Source organism: Oncorhynchus tshawytscha, linkage group LG03 (assembly GCF_018296145.1).
Source record: "Oncorhynchus tshawytscha isolate Ot180627B linkage group LG03, Otsh_v2.0, whole genome shotgun sequence".
NCBI lineage: Eukaryota > Metazoa > Chordata > Actinopteri > Salmoniformes > Salmonidae > Oncorhynchus > Oncorhynchus tshawytscha.
Genome location: NC_056431.1, coordinates 68,905,859 through 68,912,979, shown reverse-complemented (window position 1 = coordinate 68,912,979; position 7,121 = coordinate 68,905,859).

Genomic DNA, 7,121 nt, shown 5'->3' with positions numbered 1-7,121 from the left:
ACAACGACAATAGTCTGGAGTTGTAAGTGTAGGATGAGAAAGTGTAAGCACTGCAGCCTCAGTTAGCCTAGCTCGCTAATATCAGCTAGCTTAATTAGCTTCTCCCGGTTTGATACAGTCAAGCCCGGTACTACGTAATCATATTTGATAAATCATTTAGCTATGGCAGCTATTGGTTGGTTGCTGTCATCTCTCCCTCACTCGCTCACAGTACGGCCCCTCCCCCACCTGCTGGAGCGGCACCTCCCTCACGCGTTTTATCGGCTTTAAAAAAGTGTTTTCTGTTGCTTCCCTCACTCGGATCGGTGCTGGATCTGACCAGGTCTATACGGAACGGTTCTAGCTGTCTCTGGGTTCGTTCGGAATGCGTCTCTGACTAAATTCAAAAATTGTATTTATACATATCGGGTTCGAGTAGGGAAAGCCCAGGTCCATTTTGGAACAGGTCCAGCTTTTTGGACCCATGAAGACCTCTACTTGAGAGACACCATCACTCAACATGGTGGGGGGTGGGGTGGAGTTCTCATATAACCATATGCTGAATAATAATCCACACTCTGCTATTTGTAGCCTAGGGTTTCATATCATGCATTACATTTACTGGTGTTTAATAACAGGATTTCTGAGGGATTGTTTGTGTACAACCATTGCTGCTGCCGTTTAATGGCTACTTCTCTGTTTTGGTTGGTGGCCATTTTGTCAGTCACAACGTAATAGGAGGCCGTTGTTACTCCTGTGTAAAGGGAATATTATGACTGTCGCTGGTTGCTCCAACCAAACTTGTTGCTTAAGGTTTTCAACATCATTAAACATAATACATTTTAATTCTGAATATAATATGGAGTTGATGCAAGTCTCCCCTAACCTGAGTTTGAGGGTCAGATATTTTTGCATCCACCTAATGGGTAAGGCTATGATTTAGGGCTGGGAAATCTGATCCTAGATCTGTGGTTAGGGGCTAAGCTAGGTACCAGCGGCAGTTTTCAGAATGGTGTTTCTTAATCCATTTCTTAGGGGTCCCCTAGTTGGACTTTTTTTGTGCACCTTCTTGGGTTCCTCTTGGACTGGGTTGAGGAACAAGGGTAAAGGTCATTTGATGGTGAAGCAGTTGAGGTCCGCATACCACTGCTTATAGGTACATGTATTAAACAGCGCTTCACGCTTCATTCAATCCGACATCTGCATTGGCTGTGCAGCATTTACGGTGATACGGCCTCTGCAGAAGTCAGGACATTCATACTTGTTGTGCTTCCTGAAGCAAAGCCGAGCTGTTAAGGAAGTGATGCTATACGGAGTCCTCCCCATTATTACAACATTTTGAGAGGCATGTGCTTGATTTGGCCTCTGCATGCCTCAAGGCTCCGCAATTGGTTCACACCCTCCATACGAAGCCTCTGATCACATTTGCTGACTAAGCATAAATTGGCTTTACGACCGTGATTTATTTATTTTTCTGGGGGGGGATGTACTGATGGTACGTCCAGTGATACACTAAGGGGAGGGTTGTTACAGTTGAATTTTATGGTGCTTACAAATGGCTGAACACTAACTCAAAATGCACCTGTGTAACTTGGGACACTTTTTAGTGAAGTCACACTTTATTAGGTGGTTTTCTCAAGTTACAATTCCAGATATTATTGTTTAAATTGTTCTGTTGGAGTTACTGCCAAAAGAACAGCAACATTTTTAGGGAGGACATTTCTCCACCCCAAAATAATGTTAAGCCAAATGGAATATGTGCCTCCCCACTTACAAGAAGGATGGGATCTATGCTAATGTTCTAGATTTGCACACTCTAATCTGAAGGATGGGCTCTATGCTAAGGTTCTAGAGTTACTCGCACTCTTAATCTGTCTCAAATGACACCCTATTCCCCATGTAGTGCATATCTTAGTTGGGTGTCATTAGAGTCATAGCCTTTTGTCTCTACACAGCGTTACCATAGAACAATGAGCCATATTTCACCAGATGTATACATGGCTGTGGTCTGTCTTGGTTTAGTTATAAAGATCTTTGGTGTCGTTCTGAGATCTTGCCTTGCCTGTTGAAAGATCAGAGGATGCATTATTTGGAGTAATGAAACTGCGTTTTTGTTCCACCCCTCTTCTAGAAGTGTTAACATCCATAGGTAGTGATTGAATATGGATTTAAGAATGTTTTAATTGTTTTCTTAAGTGTAGTGGTCAATAAAATAAAATCAGTTGAAGGAATGAGGTGTGTCTTAATTTGTCGTTCTGGCGTTTGCCAACACCTTTCGCTCTAATTCTAGAGGACTTGTATTTGGGAACCAATCGCAATGCTGGGAGAACAAAGCAGGGCCGTAATTATAATATAGATTGGGGGGGGGGGTCACATTTCTAAGGTCTTTGAAATCCAAGTTAACAAACATCACCGACCATTTTGAATCCCACCGTACCTTCTCCGCTGTGAAATCTGGTTTCCGAACTGGTCATGGGTGTACCTCAGCCACGCTCAAGGTCCTAAATGGAAAAAAAACTGGCATCGATAAGCGACAATACTGTGCATCCGTATTCATCGACCTGGCCAAGGCTTTCAACTCTGTCAGTCACCACATTCTTATCGGCAGACTCGACAGCCTTGGTTTCTCAAATGACTGCCTCGCCTGGTTCACCAACTACTTATCTGACAGAGTTCAGTGTGTCAAATCGGAGGGCCTGTTGTCCGGACCTCTGGCAGTCTCTATGAGGGTGCCACAGGGTTCAATTCTCGGGCTGATTCTCTTCCCTGTATACATCAATGTTGTCCTTGCTGCTGGTGATTCTCTGATCCACCTCTATGCAGACGACACCATTCTCTATACATCTGGCCCTTCTTTGGACACTTAACTAACCTCCAGACGAACATCAATGCCATAACTCTCCTTCCGTAGCCTCCAACTGCTCTTAAATGCAAGTATAACTAAATGCATGCTCTTCAACCTATCGCTGCCCGCACGTCCAGCATCAATACTCTGGACGGTTCTGACCTAGAATATGTGGACAACTACCAATACCTAGGTGTCTGGTTAGACTGTAAACTCTCCTTCCAGGCCCACATTAAGCATCTCCAATCCAAAATTAAATCTAGAATCGGCTTCCTATATCGCAAAAGTAGCATCCTTCACTCATGCTGCCGATCATACCCTCGTATAACTGACTATCCTACTGATCTTCGATGCCATTTACAAAATAGCCTCCAACACTCTACTCAACAAATTGGATGCAGTCTATCACAGTGTCATCCTTTTTGTCACCAAAGCCCCATATACTACCAACCACTGTGACCTGTACGCTCTCGTTGGCTGGCCCTCGTTTCATACTCGTCGCCAAACCCACTGGCTCCAGGTCATCTACAAGTCTTTGCTAGGTAAAGCCCTGCCTTATCTCAGTTCACTGGTCAACATAGCAGGACCCACCCGCAGTACGCGCTCCAGCAGGTATATTTCACTGGTCACCCCAAAGCCAATTTTAAGCACCAGCTGGGCAATGCAGAGCTGACCACCTGGCTGAAAGGTCACTGATTTCACCAGTCCCCAAAGGTAAAACAGCATTTTGATGCTGGTGGGGAATATAATCGTGAAAGAAATCTTGTGGGAAATAATGTCAATGCCAGTGGTCCAGTTCGCACTTATCATTGATGGGACACAGGATATATCAGGAGTCAATATGTTTGATGGTACAAGGGATATATCAAGAGTTGATCAGGAGTCAATATGTTTGATGGTACACAGGATATATCAGGAGTCAATATGTTTGACTCTAGATGCAGATCTACAACCAATGGAACAATTCCTGGGGCTCTACGACGTGTCATCAACGGCAGGGCAAAATATAGCCAAGATGGCATGTGATGTAATGATTCGTCTAGGCCTTCCTCTGTCCCAACATCGAGGATAAACCTATGACGGTGCCAAAAACATGGCTGGACGATTGCAGGGGGTGCAAGACATTTTAAGGAAAGAACAACCGCTGGCTATGTATTGTCACCTCGATCCACACTTTGTGAACTTAGTTACGCAGGCTGCCTGTGTAGCCTCTCCACTAGGAAGAGATTCAATGGGTCTGGTGCATGAATTGGGGGAGATTCTTTAATCAATCTGGCAAGTTCAAGGTGATTTTCCAGGAAATCGCAAAATCAAAGCATTGTTTGTTGAAACCTTGTTGAAACCTCTGTCCCACCAGGTGGACTGTTCGCACCCCTGCCATCCGCTCAGTTCTCAGCCAATAGGAGTCAGTGCTGACAGCCCTTGAAGAAATGGCATCACGCAGCTCATCTGACACTTCAACTAAGGCTAATGGTCTTCATGGAACATTTCTAAAAGGGAACACTGTGCTCGGCCTTGTCATGGCTGAAGACCTGATGGGGGATTTGGAGTGTCTGAACATCTCCCTGCAGCTTAGGAAACAGACCGTTTCAGGCATGTTGGAGGCTGTGGACCATGTCAAAACAAGCATGCAGGACAAGCGAACAGAGGAGCACTTTGATGTCTTGTTCACAAAAGCAACTGCTGTGGCAACAAAGTTGGACCTACAACCTATTCAGATGCTTCATATCCGCAAACCTACAAAGCGTTACACCGGTCAGGCTGCAGCCCATATCCATCCAGATGCCCAGTCCTTGTACAGAGCCCAATTCTACAACGCCTTGGACACAGTGAATACTCAATTCATAGAGAGGTTTGATTAAGCTGGTTTCCACAAACTGCAACAGCTTGAAAATGTGCTGCTACGCTGAGACATGGACAAGGTGGTAGACCAGTATCCTGAATTGAATTCAAGACTACTGCAGGTGCAGCTGGCCATGTTTGGGGCTAATTACACATATCAAACGAGCTCAGATGTTGCTAGCATTATTGGGGAAATGGTGCCAGAGGTGAGTGGTCTCTTCAGTCAGTTGGAAGCTTTAGTAAGGCTTCTTCTGGTCATCCCTGCCTCCTCTGTAGAGGCTGAGAGGAGTTTTAGTGCCCTGAGGAGGCTGAAGACATGGCTTAGATCATCCATGAGTCAAACAAGGCTGAATAATGTGGCCATGTGTCACGTGCACCAGGGGAGACTGGACAGACTGGACTTTGAAGGAATAGGCCAGTCTTTTATTGGTGTCAACGATAAGCACAAAAAGGCCTTTGGATCAATTGCTTGTTGAATGGCAAGTCAAAACACATGTCATTGCCTTTAGAGGATAGGAGAGCAGAGGAAAGGAGAAGAGATGTCTGGAGAGAGGAGAGAAGAAGAAATTACTGGAGAGGAGAATATAGGACCAGAGGAGAGGAGGAAAGAGGGCTGGAGAGGAGAAGATAGGATGAGAGGAGAGCAGAGCAAACACCACTGCTGCCCACCCAAGTTTACTTGTAAATAAAAACAACAATTTGCTAATCCTTGGCCACAATATCTGGACTTGTATTCATATAACAATGCATAGAGTTCTGTTTATATGATTATGGTTATACTTTATTCATCCCTAATCTCTGCCATTACATACAATGAAACAAGATAACTTGGCTACATAGCTGATGCCTGCTGGACTGTTCATTAATCATGGTACTCCATTTTTTTGTTTGTCTGTCAGCCCCAGCCTCGAACTCAGGCCCTGTGTATAGTTAACTGACCCTCTCTGCCCATTCATCGCCAATTTACATGTTGTTGTCTAAGCTGATTAGCTGTTGTTGTCTTTCCCGTTGTTGTCTTAGCTAGCTCTCCCAATCAACACCTGTGATTGCTTTATGCCTCACTTTGTCTCTCTCAAATGTCAATATGCCTTGAATATTGTTGTTTAGGATAGTTATCATTGTTTTAGTTTTCTGCAGAGCCCCTAGTCCCACTCATCATGCCTCAGATACCTTCTTTGTCCCATCTCCTACACGTACGTAGTACTAACTAGTAGCATAACTAGTACGTCCAGTGATGGAATCTCTCTTATCGTCACAAAATGTCTGGGTTTACCTCCACATTACCCGTACCCCACCATACCCATCTGTACATTATGCCCTGAATCTATTCTACCACGCCCAGAAATCTGCTCCTTTTATTCTCTGTCCTCAACTCACTAGACGACCAGTTTTGATAGCCTTTAGCCGTACCCTCATCCTACTCCTCCTCTGTTCCTCTGGTGCTGTGGAGGTTAACCAAGGTCCTGCGTGTCCCCAGGCACTCTCATTTTTTTACTTCTGTAACCGAAGAAGCCTTGGTTTCATGCATGTTAACTTCAGAAGCCTCCTCCCTAAGTTTGTTTTACTCACTGCTTTAGCACACTCTGCCAACCCTGATGTCCTTGCCGTGTCTGAATCCTGGCATAGGAAGGCCACCAAAAAAGATTTCCATTCCCAACTACAACATTTTCCATCAAGATAGAACTGCCAAAGGGGGAGGAGTTGCAATCTACTGCAGAGATAGCTTACAAAGTAATGTCATTCTTTCCAGGTCTATGCCCAAACAGTTCGAGCTTCTAATTAAAAAAATTAATCTCTCCTGAAATAAGTCTCTCACTGTCTCACTGAAGTGGCTCGGAAAACACACGTTTGTTATTTTTGTAGCTAAGTACAGTATAGGCGCAGTTACGTTCCATATGCGAACACACACCGTTTCCTACTCACAACACTGATCAACTCGTTGTTAGCTGCCTAGCTAGCATCACTACCTACGTTGATGACTGAAGGCAAAGAAATCTCATATTCCATTGCTATGGCAGCGAACATTCCGCCACCAAATCCCATGGTTCTCACAGGGGACTGGAATACTAATTGGGACAACTTCAGGGATGAATTCGAGGACTATGCGCTGGCGACCGGTCTACATGAGAAACCCAACGAGGTACAAGTGGCAACTCTGAGGAGTTTAATGGGCAGCGAATGCAGGCATATCTACCGGCACAATCTCACCCTCACAGCACGTCAACAGTGTGATGCAAAGGCTATATTGGATGCATTGGAGAATTACTTCAAACCCGCCAGATACGTAATTTATGAGCGGTTCGTTTTCGGAAGCTGTAAACAGGAAGAGGGTGAGTCAGTACACAACTTTGTAACCTGGTTGAGAGAGAAATCCGCCACTTGTGAATACGGGGGATTGAAAGATGAATTGATTCGTGACAAAATAGTGCTGGGAATTGCAAATGAGGATACACGC